Here is a 27,840-nt window from a genome sequence, read left to right as displayed (position 1 = left end):
ACACACACACACACATTTGGGCTAAAAAGCTTGGAAATTATGTATATTTTCACCGGTTTTGAATTTTGGGGGACTGGCATAATTTCAAACTTTATGGACTCTATTCAGTTCCAAAGAGATATCCACTGTCTTCCACTTTTCTTAAAATGTGGCTCTCTCAAGTCTCTTATTCCTCAGGCTTTGAAAGAGACAAAGGGAAATACATGTGATAATGAGAAAAAAATGGAGTAAGATAAAGGAAAATGGTCAACTGATAATCAGTGTCAGGAGACAAGGAACAAGAGGCAAACAGGAGTGGAATATGTGCCCAATTTTCAGGGGTCAAACATGTGAATATAGAGGCCACACTGTTATTTATCAGTAGAAGCCAGAAACATGAACTATAATAGGAAATTTCCCATATATTAAGAATTAGTTCAATTTTTAAAACATATTAAAAACATGAATGCTTGGGAGTTCCCTGGTGGTGCAGTGGGTAAAGGGTCTGGCATTGTTACTGCTGTGGCTTTGGCCACTGCTGTGGTGTGGTTTCGATCCCTGGCCCAGGTTTCGATCCCTGGTCCACATGCTGGGGGGTGGCCAAAAAAAATAGTGAAGAAAAACTCATTACTGATAAGTTACCATGTGGCTTGTACTTTACTAAGCTTTTCTGCAAGGAAAAACTTATGTACACCATAAAGTAACTATAGATGATAAAAATAATATCAAAATTCAGTTGCAAAAGAATGAAACTATTAGTCATTCAAGTATACAAAGAAAGAAATCTGTGTGTAAAAATATATTGAAGATTTTATTAAGAAGCTAATAAAGCATAATCATTTGCATGGTTTATGTAGAAGAAATTATAGGTAAATAACATAATTTTAGGACAATGAAGTTCTAAGAAAATCTACACTGGGAAACAACTGAATACAAAAAAATCAAGTTTCTCTACCTCAAAAACATTAGAAGCAAAACTTAAAGTGTTGAAAGACAGATAAAGAAGACCTTAAGACTCAGTAGAAAAATGGGCCAAAAAAGTTAAAGCACACAAGAAAAATAAATTTATTGATAAACTATTATAATTTTCATCCAACACCTGTAAATTTTTTTAGAGGACCAAATTAATGAGTTATTTATTAAATAGTTTTCTGGGACCTTCAGGTAGAGCTCAAACTTCTTATTCTCGCCTAACCTAACACATGGCCTACTTCTGCCTACTTCTCCAGAACCACCTCAACCATACTAGAAATCACAAGCAGTTCCCTAAAGGAATCACATTTTCACGAATCTCTGCTTGTATTTTTCTCCCAGCAGTGCCACTCTCCTTAACTCTATGGCTCTTAATCATCCTAATAAGCTTTAGGTCAAAAGTCACTTTTGCAAGGGAGCTTTGCTTCCGCCCACTCTCCCACACTTCTCTCCCCTACCAGAGAGCAGTGCGTACAGACATCATCATGCTGCCTTAGGATTATTTTAAATCTACTTTAGACCAAAGGCTAACAACAGTGCCCACTCCCTGACCCAACAACCAAAAAAATGGTTGAACACTGCGATTCACCTATTTACCAATCCCTCCATTCTGGGCAGTAGGAAGAAATGAGGAGCTGGTAGGATGTATTTAAAATAGCATCAATTGTGTATAAATACCACATCTTCCGAATCCAATCATCTGTCGATGGACATATGGGTTGTTTCCATGTCCTGGCTATTGTGAATAGTGCTGCAATGAACATGTGGGTGCATGTGTCTCTTTTAAGTAGAGTTTTGTCCGGATATATGCCCAAGAGTGGGATTGTGGGGTTATATGGAGGTTCTATGTATAGATTTCTAAGGTATCTCCAAACTGTTCTCCATAGTGGCTGTACCAATTTACATTCCCACCAACAGTGCAGGAGGGTTCCCTTTTTTCCACAGCCCCTCCAGCACTTGATATTTGTGGATTTATTAATGATGGCCATTCTGACTGGTGTGAGGTGGTATATATACACAATGGAATACTACTCAGCCATAAAAAAGAATGGCATAATGCCATTTGCAGCAACACAAATAGAACTAGAGAATCTCATACTGAGTGAAATGAGCCAGAAAGACAAAGACAAATACCATATGATATCACTTATAACTGGAATCTAATATCCAGCACAAATGAACATCTCCACAGAAAAGAAAATCATGGACTTGGAGAAGAGACTTGTAGTTGCCTGATGGGAGGGGGAGGGAGTGGGAGGGATCGGGAGCTTGGGCTTATCAGACACAACCTAGAATAGATTTACAAGGAGATCCTGCTGAATAGCATTGAGAACTATGTCTAGATACTTATTCATGTTGCAACAGAAGAAAGGGTGGGGGAAAAAACTGTAATTGCAATGTATACATCTAAGAATAACCTGACCCCCTTGCTGTACAGTGGGAAAAAAAAAAAAAATTCTGTAAGTAATATTCTGTGAAACGTATTTTGGGGAATTCTGTCATAGGATGGTTGTTACCAAGCAGCTTAAAAATAGAAAGGTGGAGTTCCCGTCGTGGCGCAGTGGTTAACGAATCCGACTGGGAACCATGAGGTTGCGGGTTCGGTCCCTGGCCTTGCTCAGTGGGTTAACGATCCGGCGTTGCGGTGAGCTGTGGTGTAGGCTGCAGATGCAGCTTGGATCCCGCGTTGCTGTGGCTCTGGCGCAGGCCAGCAGCTACAGCTCCAATTTGACCCCTAGCCTGGGAACCTCCATATGCCACGGGAGTGGCTCAAAGAAATAGCAGCAACAACAACAACAACAACAACAACAAAAGATACATGTACCCCAATGTTCACTGCAGCACTATATACAATAGGCAAGACATGGAAACAACCTAAATGTCCATCGACAGAGGATTGGATTCAGAAGAGGTGGTATATATACACAATGGAATACTACTCAGCCATAAAAAAGGATGACATAATGCCATTTGCAGCAACATGGATAGAACTAGAGAATCTCATACTGAGTGAAATGAGCCAGAAAGACAAAGACAAATACCATATGATATCACTTATAACTGGAATCTAATATCCAGCACAAATGAACATCTCCACAGAAAAGAAAATCATGGACTTGGAGAAAAGACTTGTGGCTGCCTGATGGGAGAGGGAGGGAGTGGGAGGGATCGGGAGCTTGGGCTTATCAGACACAACTTAGAATAGATTTACAAGGAGATCCTGCTGAATAGCATTGAGAACTTTGTCTAGATACTCATGTTGCAACAGAACAAAGGGTGGAGAAAAAAATGTAATTGTAATGTATACATGTAAGGATAACTTGATCCCCTTGCTGTACAGTGGGAAAAAAAAAAAAACTGAAAAAAAAATAAAACTGATTCAAGTGAAAAAAAAATAAAATAAAATAGCATCAAAAACACAAAACACTACGGAGTAAACTTAAAATGTATGCAAGGTCCCAACACTGAAAACTACAAAACACTGCTGAGAGAAATCAAGTGAGATAAAAATAAACAGATTACCATGTTTATGGATTGGAAGAATTCATATTGTTTAGATTTTAATTTTCCTCAAATTGATTTATGGATTCAACTCATTCAATCATAATCTCATCAAGGTTTCCTGATAGGAACTGACAAGCAACTTCTAAATTGTATACAGAAATGCAAAGAAATGAGAATATCCAGGGCAATCTCGAGAAAGAACAAAATTGGAAGAAACACTACTTAACTGAAAGACTTTGTATAACACTTTGGTAATGAAAACTGTGGCACCAGCATAAGGGTCAGCAAATAGATCAACGGAACATAAAGGAGAGTCTAGAAACAGACCTGTACTTATATGATCATTTTACTTTCAAAAAAGATCTCAAAGCATTTCAACAGGAAAAGCAAGTATGATGCTAGGGCAAGCAGATACCAAAATTGAAAAAAAAAAAAATCTCAAACCCTAACTCATACCATGCAAAAAATAATTAAAGATGGATCATAGGCCTACACATAAAAACTAAAAATATAAAGCTGTTATAAGAATATGTAGGAGAATATTTTAAAAAACATTTTGTAGGCAAAGATTTCTTAAAGAGAAGACAAAGAAAGTCATAATCTTGAGAAAAAATTGTGTATGCTGTCATCAGGGGTTTCCACGGGTCAGACTGGGATGACTTGAACATAAAACTGAATAACAACTGTAATGTTTGAATTTCTGTTGGAAAAATTAAGAGGTTCTATGAGCCCACAGTAATATTGTAGAAAAAAGTTCTCCTTTACAGAGCACAAATGTTAGAGTGAAAAATGTTGAAGACTTGTGGCTTGCCAGGGGGAGGGGGAGGGGGAGGGAGTGGGAAGAGTTGGGAGCTTGGGGTTAATGATGAAAACTATTGCTTTTGGAATGGATTAACAATGAGATCCTGCTGTGTAGCACTGAGAACTATGTCTAGATACTTACAATGCAGCACGACAATGGGAGAAAAAATTTATGTATGCATGTATGTGTAACTGGGTTCCCATGCTGTACAGTGGAAAAAAAAAAAAAACAGTGTGTTGGGGGAAATAACAATAAAAAATAAACTAAAAAAATAAAATGAAAATGTAGAAGAAATAATAAAATTAAAAAATCAAGGAGTTCCTGCTATGGTGCAGTGGGTTAAGAATCTGCAGTGGCTCTGGGTTGTGGGGGGTGGGGGGTGTCTGTCACTGCGTAGGTGCAGGTTCAATCCCCAGCCCAGTGCAGTGAGTTAAAGGAGCTGGCATAGGTTGCAGCTGTAGCTCAAATTCAATCCCCTGGCCTGGGAACTTCCATATGCTGCAAGTGTGGCCATTTAAAAAAAAAAAAAAAGAAAAGAAAGGAGAAAGAAAAATCAACAGTTTGAAATTCCCAGTTAGAGTAAATGATTCAGGCAAGGATCTTTACTGGATACTGAAAATTATTAAAACACTGTTGGGGAACAGGATATTCATAGTCTCAAAGTGTTACTGCTCAGATTATTTAATAATTTCATTGGGAATAATATACCTTTACAGTATATAGATCTGACAGTCTCCACTTGTACCAGGTAATCAAACGGTATTACCAATACTAGAACAAGGTGACTTACATGCCTTCTAATGGAGCAATACATAACATCAATTATGATACACCAAAAATGTTTAACCTGAATTCAGCTATAAGGAAACAATAAGACAAATACAGTATGTGGGACAAACACTCAAGACAGTTATCCTGGAATCTGGAGAGAAGTCAATGTGGTGAAAAAAAAAAAAATAAGAACAAAAGATAGGAAAGTGATGTGGATACTCTTCAAACTTAAAAAAACATAAAGAACCACAATCATCAAAGGCAATGCACAATGACTGAATTCTGAATTAAAATCCTGAATTAAAACAAAAAACCCCAAACGTAAAGCCACGCGGCATATGGAGGTTCCCGGGCTAGGGGTCAAATTGGAGCCCAGCCACTGGTCTACACCAGAGCCACAGCAACGCGGGATCCAAGCCGCGTCTGCAACCTACACCACAGCTCACAGCAATGCCAGATCGGCAATGCCAGATCGTTAACCCACTGAGCAAGGGCAGGGACTGAACCGGCAACCTCATGGTTCCTAGTCGGATTCATTAACCACTGCGCCACGATGGGAACTCCCCTTATTCCTAGATACTCTTAACTTCTGAATAGTTCAGAAAAACATAAGGACATAGAGATGTTTCAATACATATAAACATGTATCTGTAACACAGATAAATATATTTAAACATAATATGTATATACTGTTTATGTGCATATGCTGTGTTTATACAAAAATATGAATAAAGGTAAATTTTCTTTGCAAAAAATCATTCAGTTAACTACTGTAAGTATGAGCTACCTTTAAGAGCAGACTAAGGAACTGGAATCATCCTTACAGAATTCTTAAATCATTCTATAGAGGAGAATGCATGCAGATTTTGTACACATAACCTTGAATAATAATTTCTATGTACACAGCAGTTTGAGACACGCTGATAGACTAAATGGAAAAACCTACAGTAGAAGATTTCTGGGCATCCAAATCATTCTGCCCCTAATAAAACTATCATATTACCTAGCTGCTTCTAAAGTGCTTGTGACTGCAGACAGGAGTCATTCTGTCTGAATTTTGAGCCAATACCAAATACCTAATAATTGTCCTTTTGTTATTGTTGTTGTCATCACAGGGCTTAAATGAAAAAACAGTGCACATTATGCAACTGTTTTGCTCAGGTCTTTAGTGAAAATGTGCACAAGATATCACTTTACTGTAAGCTTTTATTTACTTATTTATTATATTTTTGCTTTTTGGGATTGTACCTGTGGCATATGAAAGTTCCCAGGCTAGGGGTCAAATGAGAGCTGCAGCTGCTGGCCTACACCACAGTCACAGAAATGCAGGATCTGAGCCACGCCTTTGACCTACAACACTCACGGCAACATCGGAGGCTTATCTCACTGAGTGGGGGCTGGGGATCAAACTCATACCCTCATGGATACTAGTCGGGTTGATAACCTGCTGAGCTACAGTGGGAACTCCCAACTTTAATGTAAGCTTTTGAAAGCTGAATTCATCTATCATTTCCTCCACAGGTTAGCACTCACAGCCTTCCCAGACAGCTGGGGAAAGACAGATCTTCCACCAAGGCTTGGGTGCACCAAGTGTTTCATTCATGTATGCAGCTGACTTAAGCCACTGGTGCCTACATTTCAACTGTACTTCCTTCTTTCTCTATTTTTCTTCAAGAATTTAGAAGTTCAACTTCATAGTAATATCTCTGTATATTAATTCCATGGTTTTGGTCTGAATGTTTATCTTCCAAGTGTCACATTTTCTATTACTTCTGTTTGGTTGGGAGGTAACAAAAGCCTTTATACTCCATCCTGCTAAGTCTGCTCACTCTGCTGTTATGTGTTCTGCCTTCTCTCCCTCACCCCCTATACATTCAAGGTTCTCTGTTAAAACTCTATGTCATTTCCTGTGGTTTCGTCTCATTTATTAATTTTTGTTAATACCAGAAGATAAAAGTAATTGTGTGAGCGTAAGCAGAATTTAACCTTCTGACAATCTGTTTCAAGACTCAAATTTATCTAGAAATTAGTATCAATCACTCGGAAAAATTAAAGCAGAAAACAAGTCTGTCATGGTGTTTTTAAGTCACTTCTCTCACAGACACTAGTTTATTTCCCAAGCTCAAACCTGTACTTACAGTAACTTAATTTCTAAGTGATCTATTGCCACACCAATATTAAAAATACTAGTAAACTTTTCTTTGACATATAACATAGATACATTAAGAGTTAAAGATAGCTGGGTAAGTTGTATTGATGTCTTCATAATTTATACAGAAAATCTAAAACATTTGTTAAGAAATGTATACCACTGGATGTGTACAACAAGATTTAAAAATTGCCTTTGGTAATTTTTGAAAATATGAAGTTTGTCAAGAATATACCCCATCTACTTCATTTACTCCATGGCAGTGAATAAAAACAAAACAGAACAAAATAAAACAAAAAAAAACCCAACTTCCTCCTCTCACAGAGCTTACCTTCCGGGGTACAGGGACAGGTGATAAAGAAAGGAGCACTGTAATTTTAAACTGTGTGGTTAGGATGACCTCACAGAAGTCATCAGAGGTAAAGTAAAGGTGGAGGAAAGACCAGCAGGAGATAAGGAAGAAGTGCCATATAGGCATCAGGAGGAGGAACACTGCAGGGAGAGGGAAAAGGAAGGACAAGGCCTGAGGGGAGGTGGAGGTGGCCAGGAAGGAGGTCAGGTGGGTCATTAGCTGTCAGCTCTGCAGGAGCTGGATGACAGAGCTGGTGAGAAGCAGGAGGTGACAACAGAGAAGTTAACAACTCCTGGGGGCCTTGTGGGGTCTCATAGGTCGCTATAAAACATTAACTCTGAATGAGATGAGAAGACACTGGAAGCGTTTCAGGAGAAGAGAAATGTGATGCAGCTTATGCTTTACGAGGCTCTCTGGCTGAGAGAAGCATGGAAACAGGGAGCCCACTTAGGGGACTATGGCAGTAACTCAGGAGAGAGAGGGCATAGCGACTTAGTGGATGAGGGTGGTGGTAGAGGTGGTGAGAGCTGGTTAAGTATCAAATACAGGGTGTAAAGCATTAGGGGACGGATTGGGCCTGGAGCATAGGACAAAGAGGGGACTAAAGGACTGGCCAGATTTACAGCCGAGAGAGATGGAGGGATGGTGTCGCTATTCACTGAAATGAAGAAGATAGAGGGGGAAGAAGAGAGGATTTTGAGGAAGAACATCGGTTCAGTTTGGACTCGTGAAGTATAAGATGCACATAAATATCTAAGTGGAAATAAAGCACACGGATGGATATGAGTCAGGAGTTCAGGGGAGAAGTCTGAGAGAGAAACAGAAATTTGGCAGTCAACAGCATATAAATAGAAGTTAAAGCTATGAGATGGAACAGAAAGTAGAATGTTCTCCCTATTCTCCATAAAAGATGAGAGAATAAAAAAGAAAGAAAGTGCATTTATTTGTAGAACAGAAAATAATTATGGGGTAAGCGCTATTTAACGCCACTAAGAATTGTCAATTTTATTAATTAATAAGCATTGAACTTATATAAAATGTAAAACTCCAAGCAGATAGTTAAAAGCATTCAAAAGGATTGGTGCCTGTGACAGATAAGGAAAGTCTATCTCAAATTTTGACACCAAGCTTGGTGCCTGTGACAGATAAGAAAAGTCCATCTCAAATTTTGATACCAAGATTTTAAAAACACCAGTAACCTTTTCTCTTTCTTCTTCAGACTTTTTAGGCGGCCACACAAGAAAAGAGACCCTTAAGAGATCAGCATCAGATGAATCAGATGACTCTATCAACCTAGCTTGTGATTCAGAAAACAGAATCACATAAACAAAGACTACTAATTACACAACTACTGGGTAATATACCCCGAAAATAGAGCCTAATAATGAGACTGGGGGGCCATGTTACAGAGGCAGAGATGTCCTCTGCTAAATAAAGCAGGACCTCTTTAAGCTCATAAGGTTCTCAGTAAAGGTTTGAAAATACCAGGTCTCAAAAAAATCTGCTCGCAAATGATCTGCTCTCAAATAATTTAACAAGGGATAAACAATTATAAAATCAAGAAGAACAGTTTAAGAACGACTTAAAAATACCAACATTGATGTATGATATATATGCCCTACCTATAAATATTTCAAAAATGTTTAAGAAATATTAACCAATAATAATTAGTGAGATCTCATTTATAGTTTTTATTATTAAGATAATGTGCTAAATTTGATTCTGTTGCTGGCTCCATGTTCCAGACATTGCATCATTAACTAGTGACCATGCCATTCCTCCTAATATCTCTCATCAGTCTTTTCCATGGTTTTCCCAATCAGCATTTATCCACATTACTCCAATAATTCAGTTTACTTACCTCCAAAATTTTCTTCATACTGGTATCATGCTAGTTTTTCTAAAATGAAAATCTGAATGAACCATTTCCTCCCTCTACTCAAAATTTCATTTCCTAGTCCTAGGCATGCTAGCTTATTGCTGGTTCCCTTGCATGCACGGAGGCTGCACTATCCATGTCTTTGTCCTAATACTCCTGCCTGAAGTGACTTTTTCTCCAATTACCAAACAATTAACAGCAACAAAAGCCTATTCATTGTTCGAGGAAGCTTAAGTATCACTTCTTTAGTGAAATCTTCTCGGATCTCACTGACATATTATCTTTCTTTAACAGCACTTGTTTTTTATATGTTTCACTTATTGTTCACATGTCTTGTTCTCAGTACTACACCAAAAGCTCCTGGAAGACCTCTCTGCACTCTTAGCACCTAGCGAAATGTCTGGTCACATGTTAGACATTCAATTTGTTTGCTAAATTCATGACTTACAAATATTACTGTATAAAAGTGTGGTGTCTGGGTACAAGCTATGTAAAGTTAGGCAAGTTTTAAACAGATGTCTGGAGAGCCAATGTATTATATTAAATAACCCAAGAATATTTAATTTCTAATTACTATAATTGACAATGGAATTAATGAAAATCTCCAATCTCTCCAAATTAATTTGGTTATCACTTTTTCCTACATATTTTGAACTCTACCTAATGAAGTCACTCTAACAACACACTATATAAACTTATACAAATATATGGGAAAAGAGGATTTAGAAATCGCTATATGAGTGGGAATCTTCTGGACCCTAATGAATAAGCTAAAATGTATTAAGTACCTAAACTGTGTAAAGCCCTATGCTAGATGCTGTGGGGAAAAAGTCAGATGGAAAAGACATATATTCCCTATTCTCAAGTCAAATACAGTTTATAAAGGAGGTAGCATGGTTACACAAATAATTAGAAATCAAAGCCTAAGATAGTTCTCACACTAAAAGACTGAACTTTGGTTCTTGTGGGCAGAAAAGGCTTGATGAAGAAGCTTGCCTAAGAGAAAACGTATGACTTCAAGAAAAATAAAAAGGTGACATATTGCAAGGAAAAGGCAGACTAAATGAAAACAAAGGAAGAGCAGGAGCATGTCGTGTCCAGGTGATGGAGCTGCCCACAGCCTGGGTGGGGCCCAAATAAGGGAGCAGCAGGAGGTGCAGCTGGACTAAAGGACATGGACAGGTCCCCAGGCCATGGAAAGTCAGCATGAGAGCAAGGGCGTGATGGCCCACAGGCACCATTAAAGACGCAAGGGTCCTGAGAACGAGGAAAAAGCAGCAAATGCCAACAGATGTGCATCTGCTACTAAACCAGGAAGAGAGTCTGGTCTTTACCTAGAGAGTTAAAATGGACTCAAGTGGTTACTGGCCAGCCAAAAAGTGAGGTGTGGTTATGATTCACTTTTCCAGGAGATAGCCAATGCATTCTAGAATTTACATTTTTTCAATGTCACATAAGATATGGATTTTAGCACCAGGACAAGCAGAGGTCATGAAGGACATAGCTATGAATGATGCTGCTGAAGGAGATAAAAGCACAGCACTTTCAGAGTCTGTGTGCTGAGGAGCAGAGCATTAAAATCTCTAGGTGTGATGGGTAGCCAGTTTTAATTCTCATACTCTTTTTCTTAAAAGAAAGCAAGATAATCACTTCTAGTCGAGAAGCTCCACCCCACTTATCCTCATTTCCAGAGCCTTCCAAGAAGAGAAACTTTTGTCTTCCACACATCCAATGAATATACCTTTCCCCTCATCAAATGAACATGCAATTCTCTAAAATGTCACACTGATGCAAAGTCTACACCAAAAAAGACTGCAAACTGATGGCCTGGGACCAAATCCTATCTGTATACAGGTGATACTGTCAGTCTATTGGCTTGCACAATGTTTGGTAAACAATGAATGAATTGCCAGTATTAAAAGATAAGCATTTTTCACACAGGTAAAATCTGGATTTCTAGCTTCTCTTGAAAAGCAGGTAATTTTGGCAATACTCCCCAGTTCGGTCTCCTCATTCTTGACCCTGCCTGGTTCCACTGGCCTTTGTTTTGTCCCCTGGTTTACATGGGTCTTTGGATCACCAACAGCTGGTGCCCAGACTGAGCTGGCAGTGCTCGGCCAGGGTTCACAAACAGCACTGCCTGGTTTCACATCCAGTATGACTGCTTATCGGTTGTGTAACCTCAGGCAAGTTACTTAACCTCTCCATGCCTTAGCTTCTCCTTCCATAAAATAAAGACAATATTATAACCTACCTCAGAGGGGTTTTGTGAGGAATAAATTCACTTATATAAAGCAGTGGTTTGGGCTGTGGTGGGAAGGATTCTGCCCACTACTCTCCTTAAGACATTTGGCAGTATCTGGAGACATAATTAGTTGTCACAACTAAGGGAGGTACCACTGGCTTCTAGGGGGTGCCGGCCAGGGATGCAGCTAACTACAATGCACAAGACAGTCCCCACCACAAATAATTACCCAATCCCAAATGCCATCAGTGCTGAAGATGAGAAATCCGGGTATTTAAAATAGCACCTGACACAGAGGAAGCCCTCCCCAAGGGTCAGTTATGACCAATAATAACAAAAGCAAGTCTTGGCTGGTGCTCTCACCTCAGGTGGAGAAACTTCTAATTTTTCAAGAGGTGCTTGTGTTATCTTTGAAGAATTTCACATGCCATACCAATAGGAAAACGTACTTGAAATTCTCTGGTTCTATGTCATTAATTCAGCAAGTGATCACTTAATTTAAAAAAGAATTATGAGAATACATTTTCCTGAAATGGAAAGCAAAGAAGAGCAGGCTCTAGTGAGCAACAATGTACAGTGTGTGAAGAGCATACTGTCCTGGAAAATATGGGACACAAAACCCTGTCATTACTGCAATTTAGCAGGTACTAACCCAAATTCCTCCAAACTCCATACTTAATACAGAGGATGCCCACCAGTCCAAAGACATTTTCTGGAAAACTATGATGAAAGGGGGAGTAGAAGAAAGAGGTTTTAAACTAAAGAGCCTACCAAACTCGATGCCAGCCAATTTTTTCCAGGAAGATCCCATGGGCTTAAACAGCTCAGTCAAGGATCCTTGGTGAAAGATCCTGCCTTGACCTTGAGTCCCAACAAGAGGTATTTTCCAGATCCAGGTCACTCACTAGCAAAGCTAGTAAAACAATCCAGAAAGGCCTAAGCTATGCTGATACACTCCTAAGAGGCTACCAAAAGTTCTGATGCCAGATATCAGAGCCAGTGATGGCCTGTACAAGCCCTGCTGCCTTGAACCAGGAGCACTGACCAGGCTCCTGTCCCAGCACTGCTGGGTCCCCTGGCTAGGCCTCTGGGCCTCAGTTTTCTCATCTCTGCTATAAAAAAGTGGAACTGCTGTTATTTTTCTGAAACCACAAACACAGAGAACACTGATTTTTATATGCCACAATGTGCCTTCAATATTTACAACCCAAAGATTTGAGTTTCCCTCGAGGGACCCCTTGGTAACTGCAGAAGTCAGACCCTTAACTGAAACAGGAAAGAGGTTCTGTTGAACCAAAGCCAAGAAAAGCATAACAGTGCTTCTCACAAAGATGAGGTAATAAAACTCTACATATTTAAAGGGCTAAACTAAACTAAACAGGTCTATAATCTACAAAAAACCTTGCATGTCTAATGTGAATTAAGTCTTTTTTAAGCTCAAGCTCACATACATTTGAACACCCATGTATAAAACAGCGCATCACCAAAGATATCAAGATAGGTCAACTGCATCTCAGAGAAAGACTACCAAAAGTACAGTGAAAGAGGCTTCCATTAAAGACATTCAGGAAAGAGCTCATGGAGAAAGCAGTACAGATGGATGCAGAAACCAGGTAAAACTTGGTCTGGATTTGTCCATCTACAAAGCATTCCAAGCTGTAGGCAGAACACAGGCAATGGTCTTAAAGCTGGAAAGGCCAGGAGTCCAGTTTGGGGCACTGAATTCATGACAGAAGGACCTGAGGCCAAATCATGACAGCCTGGACCTTCAGAAGGTGTACATCAATTGCATAAGCAATCTTAAAGGATAGAGAATTTGGTCAAAATATCCAGGAGACGGCTTCAGGAGCAAAAGCTCTCTTTTGGCTGAATTTAAATATCTTCCAACATTCAAGAAAGGTGCTACTAATTCCATTAACATTATTCTGATGTGACCAATGGAAAAGAAAATCTCCATTAAGCTATAGGAGGTACCAGAAACTAAATTTAGGTATTTGTTAACTTACTATTATTCACCCACCATATCTCAATTATAAATAATAAAATAAGCAAACCTTAGAAATAAAGAATGGGTAATTTTAAATTGTAGAAACATAGTACATTTTTCAGCCATATTATTTAGAAACTGATTTTTACTCAGTTTTTAAAATGATAATACATTACTAAGAAAGAGAAGTTGTATTCCTGAGCTGACCCAACAGCTTCCTCAATTATAGGAAGAAATTCCACTTGTCAATCAAAACTATGAGCCAGTTAAAAAGTTCAGCAATATTCCCACACTTGTAAGCATGGTTAAAGCTGGAAAAACAATAAATCGTAAACTCCCTTACAAAAATTTGTGCAATGAAAATTTAAATTTTAAAGTCATTCCGAAACCACTTTCTACTAAGAAAACCAAGATTCATCAGAAAGTTTATACCTGATCTCTGTTGAAAAAGAGAAGTAAAATAAAGCAGAAGGTTATTTTAGCCCACAAAGCAGCGCTGTTTCATCTTTTAAAAATTAACCTTATATGAGTTTATGGACAGAAAATACATGATGCTGAAATACATATATAGAGACCCCTTGTGATGGTATTTTCCAGAAGCAAGCATATCAGGGGAAGAAGGAAAAAAAAAAAAAAAAAAACCACTAGTCTGAGTATCTGCAGAGTGAGAATTTGGGAATTCAGTCCCAGGTATGTCTTAAAAAGCAATGAACATCAATGGGCCACCACAGCCCCACCTTTAAATTAAGAGGACTGAATAATGATCTTCAGAATGTTATTTCATAAAATACCAAATTTCAAATAGTAGAGATTTGTAGTTGGTGTTATATACTCAGGAAAGCAATGAGGTGGAATGGCATGGAGGAAGCTTTGGGGGCAGGCTAACTCAAGTTCAAACTTAGGCTCTCTCAGCACCAGCGGGGTGGCCTCAAGTGGAAGTTTCCAAGAAGGGGTAACATTTATCTCTGCAATAGGTTAAAGGATCAGAATGTACTTGGTACACTGTAGACACTAAATAAAGGCAAACATTAAGTTCCTGGTCAGTAACAAATGTTCTGACAGAAAACAGTAATCCACTTGACAATGCAGTTTCCTAGAGCTTGGCTTGGAAAAGAGCAGGGACTGACTGTCTACACATTAGTGCTGGAGGGGCCCTGCGATAGGGAGTAGGAAGGATAAAAGCAGGGAGCTGAAGACAAGCAGAAGCTAGGAGTCCTGCAGGTGGTAACAATAAACAAGAAAGAAACAGCAAGTCTTCTTGAGGGAAGACATTTTTCCATTAAGGAAAGAGGTCCACTGGTGAAAAAAAAAAATACAGTGGTTTTCTACAATGATCTCATAACAAGTATGAAGCAGAGAACAGGTCAGCATCTATGAATGTCACCGAAAAAAAAAAAAAATGAAGAGAGCTTTGACAATATATAAATCCTATCTCCCCTTGCCTGTCGGCAATTCTTATGTGGGGTTGAGAAGATCTCACTCCTGCCCACCTCTCAAGGGTCATCACCTCCTGCTGTCCTCCCACCTGACTCTCCCCTCAGTTCATTCCACTCACACAGCTTTTCTTCTAGCACTGGAACATGCCAAACACCTTTTTTCTTTAGCTCCTTTGCTCTGCTACTTGTGCTTGGAAACTTCCAGCAGCTCTTCCCAGTGGCTGACTCATTCTAATATTCAGGTCTCATTCAAACTTCCTCAAGGAAGTCTTCCCTGACTACCCATATATAAATTTTCCCCCACACACATTTCAGCCCCTTACTCTGTAATATTTTTTCCTAGCATTTATTATTATCTAACACTGTCATTTCTGTTACATATTTACAGTATCTCCACCAAAATGGAAGGTCTTTGAGGCCGGGATCTTTACATTTTTCAGTATTAAATCCCCCACATCTAAAACAAAGCATGGCATAGATGAAGCGCTCATCAGATAAACTGTTCCAAAGAATAAATTCAGATGATAATAACCATCCTGCTGTGAACATAAGGCAAAGTCCCCTGAAGCAGTTTAATTTCATTTCTTTAATGCAATTTTATGCAATAATGCAATCTTATGCAATAATGCAGTCTTAAAAGGTCAATGTCTGAGACAGCAAGATTCAAAGAGAATGAATTCTTCATGACAATACAAAATATTATATATGGATGCATATACTGCACAATATGCGTTTTCACTTTGAGCATGAATCCTGCCCCACTTTATTAGAGTCCATAAATAAAGTCAACAGAACCATAAGTTGTTTTGTTTTGTGAGTGTATGGGTAGACGGGCTATATATAGATAATTCATATATATATATAAAAAATATATATAAATTAGTTTTCAGAACCCTTCTGAACAAAGAACTCTGAGATGAACAAATTGAACTAACTCCAGTATTTATCACAGGTGTGACCTGTTACTTTATTACCTTGCTAAACTTATTCAAACTAAGTCAAGTGATGAATTCAGTGATTCCATCTGTGAAACAGAAGACAAATGACATGGTGAACAAATGGCACATTAAGAGAATGATAATCCCATTATCCCTGAGAATGATAAGAAACGTTGCATAATGTTAAGTCATGTTTGAACTAAAGAGAGAGAAAAAAAATCCCTTTCTAAACCTAAACCAAAAATAAGCATGCTCCTGAGATTTCAAAATATGGCCAGATACCCATGAGTGAGCAAAGCAATGAACTGAAACCAGAACCAGAACATTCGTGACTTGTGCTTTAATTTTTAAATTTTGTTTTGAAAACAGCTTTTCTTAATGAATAAAAGAGGTCAGTAACAAACCTCCTCTGTATCAACGCACTATTCTGCACTCTTGTCACTCTGGAGGGCCCACGGGGCCAGCAGTGGCCTGGATCCCACCAAAGACTCCTTGGGTTCCGCAGGGTGAAGGAATGAAGACCTCACTACCTGCATCCACTCCCCGAAACCCAGCCCAAACCTGGATGACAAGGGCCTCTGAAATCTGAAACTTCACTTTTGTATCCTTTATAAACAGAGCCTGCCTAGCCCCTCCTCCGCCTCCTGAGTACGGGGACGCTCAACACACAGAACCGAACGCTTGGCTAGGACCTGCGATAGCGGGTCTTCAGTAAGCCCCCGGCAAATCATCTGATCCCAGATGACTCAGTTTTCCAATCTGTCAAATAGGGAGACGAGAAACCCAGCCTACCTCATCGGGTTGTTCCCGGCCGGCCGCCTCAGGCTGGCCGGGCGACAGCGGCTCCCGGACTGTGCCCGCAGGAGTCCTTGCGGGCGGAGGGGCGGAGCTGGGCGGGGCGGGACCGGGAATCTAGCCCTGCGGACCACACACAACCCACCGCCCGCGGAAAGGTGCCCCCAGACCTTCTCGAGTACCCGTCCCGTGACGTCATCACGCTGACGTCGACGCACAGAGGCCGCATCTTGCCCGAGGGACCAAAGATCCGGCTGGGGCTTGGGCCCCTGTATCAGAGTCAGCGATTGGTGAATGACTCTGTCAATCATCTACTACCCAGTAAGGGTCGCGGGAAGGCGGGAGGGAGCGGGCTGGCCTGCCCTGAGTAAAGAGTGGGAATCTAAAAATCTGGCTTTGAGGGCGCAGAGCTAGTTCGATTTGCTCGAGTGCGCCTAACCCTCCTCGTAGATTCCGCTTCCGCCTTCCTTCATTCTCTTGATGGGGATTTAGGCTACAGCACTGGGAAAATAATCATGGGACTGGATTTCAGGGCCCTGGCCACCTCAGCTCTTCAGGAATGAAAAGTAGGACATTGGATTTCTCTGTTCAGGTGTCACCTCAGATTTGATTTCTCTTCAGGCCTCGACACTTAGGATACTTTTTCTGTGCTCTTATTGCATTAACACCACTATCTTAATTGTCACAGTTAACCATATTTTCCCCACAGTATGTATATGTTTTCCCACAAAATTGGCATCCTTTAATTATTAATTCAAATTTATGTTTATATTTTAAGTAAACTTTTCCCCCCATTAGATGCTACAGTTACCTTGTTCAAATATGTGAAAGAATACGTTACATCATGAACATTTTCCTTCCGCTTCCGGTTGCTCAGGCATTCAGTTTGCCTATTAGAGTCAGTGCCTCAGTCGGTGTTGCTGACCTTGGACATTCTTCCAAAGACATTATAAGTGCTATTATTAATTCTAAATTACACCTCACTGTAAATTTAAACATCACAAATTACGCTAATGGCAGTAACTACAAACCGGTCCCTATATGATGACTCCTCGTTCCTGCGCATTTATAAATCTGTAGATGTTACTTTTTTTCCCATTTGACATTATATCCTGGAGATCTTTCCATTTCTATGTATAAATTTACCATATTCTTTTTAAATTTGCTTGGTAGTCCTCAGAACCAGTAGATTTAATCTATGATTCCATTTCTCTCAGACATGTAGTTTGCTTCTTCTTTGCTACCTTCAACATATGTTTGTGTCTTTTTGTACCTGTATCCAAGTGTTCTCTAGGGTAGAGATACTAACATGAAAATGTTCTGGATAGAATATGCACATTTTAAATCTCAGCGTAGATTCCTACCATTTGTTCCTAATAAGTAGCTGTTACAACTAACATTCTTACCCTAAATATATGAGCACCCCTTTCCCTGCCCTGTCGCCAAAAGCAACGAAATACAATTTTTAAAATTTTCTAAATTGATGTGTGTGACAAATTGTTGAGATAACGTGTGCAAAAAAGTGTGATAATTCTGAATGTGTATCTTGGTAACAAAGTCAATACACTTGTGTTACCACCTCCTAGATCAAGATTTTTAGATATTTACCAGCAGTATTGTGTTCCTTCTTAGTAGTTGCAACCTACATAGAAATAGCCACTATTCTGAATTTTATCACCAAAATTAGTTTTCCTGCTTTTGAATGGTTATAAATGGCCATACATAGTGTATACTCCTGTGTGCCTCTTTTCACTAAGTAATATGTTCGTAAGGTTGATCCATATTAAAGAACAGTGAATAAAATTTATTCATTTTCATGTTTGTATATAATCTCAAATTTTCTTTATTCTAATATTGTTTGACATTGGGTTGTTTAAAATTAGGGATGACTACAAATGATGCCGCTATGAATATTCTTGTAACCTGTTTGTTGATGTGCATAGTTACACATTTGATTTTGATATATATATCTAAGAATAGTATTTCTGTGCCAGAGGATATACCTATATTCAGTATTAGTAGACACTGACAAACAGTTTTTTGGCTTTGTCAATTTACAATTCACATCTTTGCCAATACTTAATATTCTCAGTTTTGTGGTCATCGTCTTTTTTGTTTTCAACTTTATTGAGACAAACAATATACAAAAGTTGCAAATATTTAATGTGTACACTTTAATGAGTTTGGATGTATGCATAGATCTGTGATGCCATCATTGCAAACAAGATAACAAATATATACATTACCACCAACAGATTTCTTGTGACCCCCTCTTGCTTTTTTTTTTTTTTTGGTAGTAAGAATACATAGCAAGAGGTGTGCCATCTTAGGTTATTAAGTGAACAACAACCTTGTATACAACTGTAACTTTATAATCATTGAAAAATTCCCTGTTTTATCCACCCCTCATCCTCTGGCAACCACCAAGTCTATTCTTTCTATCTATGAGTTTGACTATATAAATACTTCATTTAATTGGAATCATGCAATATTTGTTATTGTATGACTGACTTATTTCCAGGCATAATGTTTTCCATGGTGATGCTGTGTCTCTACCTCCTCCCTCTGAACCTTGTGAGAGCCACGAACTAGGCTGGACTTTGGTGTCTGCCCTTCAGATGATTGGTGCCATAAGAGGGCCACAAGCGGGTAAGAGGTTTTGCTACAACTGCAGGTCGCCCTCTTCCCATCCCCAAGTAGAGTCCCACTCAGCCCTTGCCTCACACTCCCCCAGGTTCAGGTTCTGGGTCCCAACAGCTGCTGAAGCAGCCCATGAGAGGTTTTAGCCCTGAACTGTATATTCCAGAAATCTCTAGGTAGTATCTAAAAAAGACAGATACTGTAAAGAAAAAGTGATGATTGAACCAAATGAAGCAATATCAGAGTAAAAAGATGTCTTTTGTACAGCTGATCTATATCAAAGACCCTTTAAGCAGGTAGAACTAGATAATGCCATTATTTGAAAGGCAAATAATCCAGTTGAATTTGAAAGGCAATAAATACATGGAGTACCACTTTAGCTTTTGCTTCAGTCAAAGCAGTTGTTACTTAGATAAAAGGACATTTATAATGAAAAATGAATTTTGATAAAAATGTAGAGGTTTAGATAATATTTATTTCTAGGTCCATCCATGATGTCCCTAATGGTAGGATTTTCTTCGCTTTTAAGGCCAAATAATAATAGCCTGTTGTATGCATTTTCTTTATCCATTCATCTGTTGATGGAAAGTCAGGGTGTTTCTAAACCTTGACTATTGTGAATCATGATGCAATAAACATGGCAATGTAGATATGATTTCAATTCTTTTGGATATATCCAGAAATGAAATTACTGGATTAGATGGTAAAAAAATTAGAAAATATGAACAGACTTATAAAAAGTAAGAAAAATGAATCAGTAGTCAAGAACTTCCCAACAAAGGAAAGTCCAGGACCAGGTGGCTTCATTGGTAAATTTTACCAAACATTTAAAGAAGAATTAGCACCCATCTTTCTCAAAATTCTTCAAAAAATTGAAAAGGAGGCAACATTTCCAAATTCATTTTACAAGGCCTGTATTACTCTGATACCAAAACTAGATAAAGACATTACAAGAGAAGAAATTGCAGCTCCATATCACTGATGAATGTAGATGCAAAAGTTTGTAACAAAAATTTAGTGAATAGAATTCAACAGTGCAATAAGGGAATTGTACACCTTGGTCAAATGGAATTCATCCCGGGGATGCCAGGATGGTTCACCATGTATAAGTCAATCAATATGATATACCATATTAACAAATGAAGAGTGAAAATTATATGATTGTCTCAATAGATGCAGAAAAACTTCTGACAACATTCAACATCTCTTCATGATAAAAAAATACTCTTAACAAGTTAGGTATAGACGCAATGTACCTCAACATAATAAAGACCAAATATGAGAAGCCCACAGCTAACATGATACACAGGGGTGAAAAGTTGAAAGCTTTTCTTCTAAGATCAGGAACAAGGCAAGGGTGCCCACTATTACCACTTATGTTCAACATATAACACAGACAGATCTAGCCAGAGCAATTAGTCAGGAAAAAGAAATAAAAGGCAACCAAATTAAAAAAGAGGTAAAATTGTCTCTATTTGCAGGTGACATGATCTTATACATAGAAAATCTTAAAGATTATATGCACAAACAAACCTGTTAGAATTAATAAAAAATTCAGGAAAGTTTCAGAATACAAAATCAATATGCAAAATTTAGTTGCATTTCCATCCACCAACAATGAACTACCCAAAAAATAAATTAAAAAAATCTCATTCGCAATAGAATCAAAATCAATAAAATATTTAGAAATAAGTGAAAGGTGGTGAAATGACCTCCTTTAGGAGGTGAAATATTTATATACTCGATAGTACTATACATTGATGAAAGACATTAAAGGAAATCCAAATAAATGGGAAAACATCTTGTGTTCATGGGTTGGAAAACTTAATATTATTAAAATATTCAGACTACTCAAAGGAAATCTATGTATTCAATGCTATTCCTATCAAAATTCTACCGAAAATTTTTTACAAAAAATAGAAAATAATTATAAAATTTATATGGAAAACCAAAAGACCTAGCAAGCCAAAGTGACTTTGAGAAAGAAAAACAAACCTAGAGATAACATGCTTCCTGATTTCAAAATATATTACAAAGCTACCATAGTTAAAGCAATATGATACTGGAATAAAGACAGACATATAGACGGATAGAACAGATAGAGAGCCCAGAAACAAACACACACATATATAGGCAAGTGATCATCAACAAGGTTGCCAAGAATACACAATGCAGAAAGGAGTCTCTTCAGAAAATAGTGTAAGGAAAACAATGTTCACATGTAAAAAGTATGAAAATAGACCCCAAACTTAAAATATACACAAAAATCAATTCAAAATGGATCAAAGATTGAAACATAATACCTAAAAATATAAAACTCCTAGAAGAAAATCAGAAAAGTTTCATAAGAGTAGTCTTGGAAGAGTAGTCTTCATGGATACAACACCAGAAACACAGACAAGAGAAGCAAAAATAGATAAATGGGACTACGTTAAACCAACAAGCTTCTGCACAGAAAAGGAAAAAAAAAAACCCAACAGACTGAAGAGGCAACCTGTAAATAGAGGAAAGTATTTCCAAACCACACATTTAATAAGGCATTACTTTCCAAAAAAATAAGGAATACTTACAACTCTTTAGCAAAAACCAAAAAACAAACAACAAAAAACAAAACCCCAAATATCCCACTTAAAAATGGTCAAAGGATTTGAAAAGACATTTCTTTGAAGACATACAAATGGCTAATAGATATATGAAAAGCTGCTTAATGTCACTAGTCATCAAAGAAATGCAAATCAAACCACTTTGAGATATCACCTCTCATCAGGATGTTTAGCAAAATAACAAGTGTTGGCAAGATGTGGAGAAATTGGAACTCTTGAACACTATTGGTGGGTATATAAAATGGTGCATCCACTTTGGAAAATAGAATGGAGGATTTTTGGTAATGTTAAACATTCTGATGTATCTGTAGGTTATCATATTGTGGATTTAATTTGTATTTTGTGGATGACAAAAGAAAGAGTTTAGCACCTTTTCATATGTCTTTATATCTCTTGGATATTATCTTGTGGAGTGCCTATTCAAGTTTTTGCCCATTTTAAAATTAGATTATATGTCTTTTTCTTTGTGCCTTGGGCTAGAATAGTGCTGTGCACTGTGAGAAAAATGTTTTGGAATGTCAGTGGTGAAAATAACAGAATAGGTAACTTTTTTTTTTTCCCACTGTACAGCAAGGGGATCAAGTTATCCTTACATGTATTCATTACAATTACATTTTTTCCCCACCCTTTGTTCTGTTGCAACATGAGTATCTAGACAAAGTTCTCAATGCTATTCAGCAGGATCTCCTTGTAATTCTATTCCGAGATGTGTCTGATAAGCCCAAGCTCCCGATCCCTCCCACTCCCTCCCTCTCCCATCAGGCAGCCACAAGTCTTTTCTCCAAGTCCATGATTTTCTTTTCTGTGGAGATGTTCATTTGTGCTGGATATTAGATTCCAGTTATAAGTGATATCATATGGTATTTGTCTTTGTCTTTCTGGCTCATTTCACTCAGTATGAGATTCTCTAGTTCCATCCATGTTGCTGCAAATGGCATTATGTCATCCTTTTTTATGGCTGAGTAGTATTCCATTGTGTATATATACCACCTCTTCCGAATCCAATCATCTGTTGATGGACATTTGGGTTGTTTCCATGTCCTGGCTATTGTGAATAGTGCTGCAATGAACATGCGGGTGCATGTGTCTCTTTAAGTAGAGTTTTGTCTGGATATATGCCCAAGAGTGGGATTGCGGGGTCATATGGAAGTTCTATGTATAGATTTCTAAGGTATCTCCAAACTGTTCTCCATAGTGGCTGTACCAGTTTACATTCCCACCAGCAGTGCAGGAGGGTTCCCTTTTCTCCACAGCCCCTCCAGCACTTGTTATTTGTGGATTTATGAATGATGGCCATTCTGACTGGTGTGAGGTGGTATCTCATGGTAGTTTTGATTTGCATTTCTCTTATACTCAGCAATGTTGAGCATTTTTTCATGTGTTTGCTGACCATCTGTATATCTTCTTTGGAGAAATGTCTATTCAGATCTTTTGCCCATTTTTCCATTGATTGATTGGCTTTTTTGCTGTTGGGTTGTATAAGTTGTTTATATATTCTAGAGATTAAGCCCTTGTCAGTTGCATCATTTGAAACTATTTTCTCCCATTCTGAAAGTTGTCTTTTTGTTTTCTTTTTGGTTTCCTTTTCTGTGCAAAAGCTTTTCAGTTTGATGAGGTCCCATGGGTTTATTTTTGCTCTTATTTCTATTGCTTTGGGAGACTGCCCTGAGAAAATAGAATAGGTAACTTAGATGGCCTATCCCTCCACATAAATATTGAAAAGTTAAGCAGAAACAGTCAGAGTCAACTTTGCTAGAAGTTAGGAAAACAAAGGTTTCAAAGAACCAACGAGGTGTTGAGTCAAGGCAAGGCAACTTTACAATGGTAGAAGGGTTTTGGGTGTTTGTACTTGCCCTTGACCAGCCCCCTCCCATATGCTCAGTGGTCTCAAAAAATATGAGAATATTTAAAGAGATACATTATAATTTGGATCTTTAAGGATATAAGTGATATAAAGCAGTAAGAAAACAAGTGTAAGATGGAGGACAAGCATTATAAGAAATGGCAGCAGTAATGTGTGAGTAACCTTGAGAGTAGCCATGATTAAATGGTACATGAAACTATAGGGTCATAAGTTAACTCAATTGATTAAATCATTTTAAATTCTGAAGCCTATACTTGGTCATAAGAAAAGAGACATTTACATATTTTTTTCTTATATTCCCTTTATTACCAGGTTGCAACTAAAATAATCTTAAGAGTTTGTCTAAAGGGGACAGTCTTTTTAGTAATTTAGTAATTAGACATATTGGTACCAAACCAAACTTGGGTCTCTTTGCCCAGTGTGCAGTAAAGCCAATCCACTGACACTAGGTTGTGGTGAAGGAAAGTTCAGCATTTATTGCAGTCCACCAAACAAGGAGAATGGGTACCTTGTGCTAAAAAAACCTGAACTCCCTAATGACTTTAAGGGAAGGGTTTTTGAAGACCACATGAGGGAGACAGTCACAGGGTGTGTGATCAACTTATGAATGATTCTCTGATTGGTTAATGGTGAAGTAACAAAGCTTTGGGGATCTAAATCATCAACCTCTGGTTCCAACTAGTTTAGGGTCTACTTGTTGATGGTCAGCATGCAGTTACCTTCTGCCTGATGGGGGTTTCAGCATTTGTAAAATAACTCAAAGATATGACTGAGGATATTGTCTGTAGCCCTTTTGGGTGAATTAAAGGTCTTTGATTTTGTTTTATGGGTAACTATTATTTTGTCTTGCTTGACTGGTTTTGTTTGTTTGTTTCTTCATTTCTCACTTACCTGATTTAATTTTCTCTTTGGAACTGGGAGAAGGCCTAGGAAGCTAAGAGTTTTTCTATAAATAAGACATGAGGGTCATGTGGGGGTCTGTCCCTGGGAAGGCCCAGCAGGGTCCTGCGTGGCTTCAAAATAACTAATGCACATTGCAGTTTAGTGCTCATTAAATAATACTACTATATAAATTAAAAAGTGAAAAACCTAGGACAGATGGTTTCATTTTCAAGAAGAAAAACACATTAGTCCTGGAGAAGAATGAAATAGTGGCTACCTGATAGAAAGGCGATAGCTGTACTGTCTAAAGAGACATGTTCTGAGGTTAAGTTGGGATATTGGATCTGATCCAAGATAGACTTTAAATATTAATTTACTCTTAAACAAAATATAAATTCCTGTAGAATTTTTTTGAAAAGACAACTTCAGCTGCAGCACTTTAACTATTAGAAGTCGAAAAGACTTAAGTAAAACCTGACTCATGAAAACAGAGCCAATGTTAGCACTTCATAGAATTTTTCCAACCCAAAACATCATTGAATTTGGTCATTCTCATCCTGTTCTCTCCTCATTTGAGGGATTTGGTTGCATTTTGGTGAAGCTGTTTATCTCACCATGGTCCCTCACGTAACACAGGACCACAACCCCAATGTACATCCTCTTCTATTCCCAAGTGAGTCAAGACAGCCAGGAAGAAGGCTTTCTTCTACCACTGTGACTCATGGCACATGAGACTGAGTTGGTGCCCCAGAGTAGGAAACCACAGCACCCCCTTACATGTGGACCTGATGTTGGTCAAGGCTGGTCAAACCACCAAATCCACATATCAAATTAGGCCTCCGTCTTGCATAGTTGCTACAGAGTCATACAGAGGTCATTGGTCTATTCTTCCCAGCTATGTTTGTAAGGTTTTCATACAATGCTTATGTTGGCAAATAGCAACTTCTTTAAGATTCTACTGGTAACATGTGAGGAAGGGCTAAAATAATTGCAGAATATCCAGGAAATTAATGCTTGTCATTATCATTAATTATTATTATTATTATTATTATTATATTTTTGCCTTTTCTAGGGCTGCTCCTATGGCATATGGAGGTTCCCAGGCTAGGGGTCTAATCAGAGCTGTAGCCGCCGGCCTTCGCCAGAGCCACAGCAACGCAGGATCTGAGCCGCGTCTGAAACCTACACCACAGCTCACAGCAATGCTGGATCCTTAACCCACTGAGCAAGACGAGGGATTGAACCTGCAACCTCATGGTTCCTAGTCGGATTCGTTAACCACTGAGCCATGATGGGACTCCAATCATTAATTATTTTCAAAGTAAGTTTTCCACATAGCTTTTTTTGACTTTTCAGGGTTTTCTTAGTTTTTTTGTAAGCTTTATAACCTGAGGTTCTTTCTATGTTAAAAAAGGAATTCAAGTAAATGTATTGTTAGGAATTCTTAACTTCTGGAAGCACCATTTTTTTTTTTTTTTTTTTTTGGCTGCCCTGTGGCATGTGGAGCTACCAGGCCAGGGATCAGATCTGAACTGCAGCTGTGAACTAAGCCAGAGCTGCAGCAAACGCCAGATCCCTAACCCACAGTGCCAGCCAGGGATCGTACCCTCATCCCAGCTTGCTAAAGATGCTGGCAATCCCATTGCACCACAGCAGGAGCTCCTAAGCACCATGCTGATGTAAAATTCCTCCATAAAATTATGCTATTCGTAAAAGTGCTTTAAAAAAAAGAAAAACAGTACAAGCAGACAGCACTATAATGCTTACAGTTTCTTCTTGGTGAACTCATTCTCTATTACCAGGAACTGACAGGGTTAATAAGGTTTTTTTGTGTGTGTTTGTTTAAAAAAATTATTTTTTTTTAATTTAAAATAGTGATTTTTGACCCTGTTGAGGTTGGAGCTAAAGGGTGGAATGAGGAAGAAACAGAGATGGGATGGGAGCAGGTAGGAAAGGGGTTAACTATAATCTAATTTTGTAAAATGGTTCTGTGATCTCTGGGCCTAGGAGTTTTGTATTATCTTAACTGCAGTTAAAACAACATATAAGACAAAATTTACCATCTTAACCATATTAAGTATACCTTTCAGTAGTATTAACTGTATTCACACTGTTGTGCAGCTAACATCTAAAGCTGTTTTATCTTGAAAAACTGAAACTCTCTACCCACAGAGCAAGATTTCCTCATCTCTCCTTTCCACCAGCCCCTGGCATCCACCATTCTACTTTGTTTCTCTGTGTTTGTCTACTTTAGATAACTCACATAGGTGGAATCAAACACTATTTGTCTTTTTGTGACTGACATTCCTTATTTTACTTAGTGTGATATCCCTACGTTTCTTCCATGTTGTAGCCTATGACAGGATTTCCTTACCTTTTAAGAATGAATAATTTTCCATTGTATATACATGCCACATTTTCTTCATCTATTCATTTATCCATGGACATTTAGGTTGCTTCAACGTCTTGGATGTTGTGCATAATACTACAATGAATATGGTTATGCAAAATGTCTTTCATTCTGCTTTCAATTTTTTTTTTGATTTAGCAAAGGATGATTTTTTAAAAAATTTTATTCTTTATAATTTATTTTTTTCCCACTGTACAGCAAGGGGGTCAGGTTATCCTTACATGTATACATTTTTTCCCCCACCCTTTGTTCTGTTGCAATATGAGTATCTAGACATAGTTCTCAATGCTACTCAGCAGGATCTCCTTGTAATTCTATTCCGAGATGTGTCTGATAAGCCCAAGCTCCCGATCCCTCCCACTCCCTCCCTCTCCCATCAGGCAGCCACAAGTCTTTTCTCCAAGTCCATGATTTTCTTTTCTGTGGAGATGTTCATTTGTGCTGGATATTAGATTCCAGTTATAAGTGATATCATATGGTATTTGTCTTTGTCTTTCTGGCTCATTTCACTCAGTATGAGATTCTCTAGTTCCATCCATGTTGCTGCAAATGGCATTATGTCATCCTTTTTTATGGCTGAGTAGTATTCCATTGTGTATATATACCACATCTTCCGAATCCAGTCATCTGT

At 38.3% G+C, this 27,840-nt stretch overlaps 2 protein-coding genes across 19 annotated transcripts in view; one reads left to right on the top strand and one right to left on the bottom strand.

Annotated features, from left to right (window-relative positions):
• The window catches only part of STARD3NL (STARD3 N-terminal like), a 58,722-nt gene extending 41,736 nt beyond the window's left edge, over nucleotides 1–16,986 (bottom strand). For 3 of the 4 annotated variants that reach the window (XR_002346928.2, XR_014814340.1, XM_084974369.1), the window contains exon 1: nucleotides 16,808–16,986. The gene's annotated coding sequence lies outside the window, so the exon portion shown is untranslated. 4 annotated transcript variants of the gene reach the window in all.
• A 29-nt stretch (nucleotides 16,987–17,015) lies between these two features.
• LOC102157670 (uncharacterized) overlaps nucleotides 17,016–27,840 on the top strand; it is a 210,717-nt gene continuing 199,892 nt past the window's right edge. For 14 of the 15 annotated variants that reach the window (XR_014816148.1, XR_014816146.1, XR_014816145.1 and 11 more), the window contains exons 1-2: nucleotides 17,189–17,376; nucleotides 19,332–19,459. The gene's annotated coding sequence lies outside the window, so the exon portion shown is untranslated. Of the gene's footprint in view, nucleotides 17,132–17,188; nucleotides 17,377–19,331; nucleotides 19,460–27,840 lie in introns of those variants that run through there. The other variant, XR_014816157.1, reaches the window with a different exon arrangement.

The sequence above is a fragment of the Sus scrofa genome, chromosome 9 (assembly GCF_054392235.1).
Source record: "Sus scrofa isolate SSC_HxYL_T2T_F1_AM1 chromosome 9, Sscrofa_HxYL_maternal_Yorkshire_Landrace_v2.0, whole genome shotgun sequence".
NCBI classification, from domain to species: Eukaryota; Metazoa; Chordata; class Mammalia; order Artiodactyla; family Suidae; genus Sus; species Sus scrofa.
This window is presented reverse-complemented; position numbering and strand designations above follow the sequence as displayed.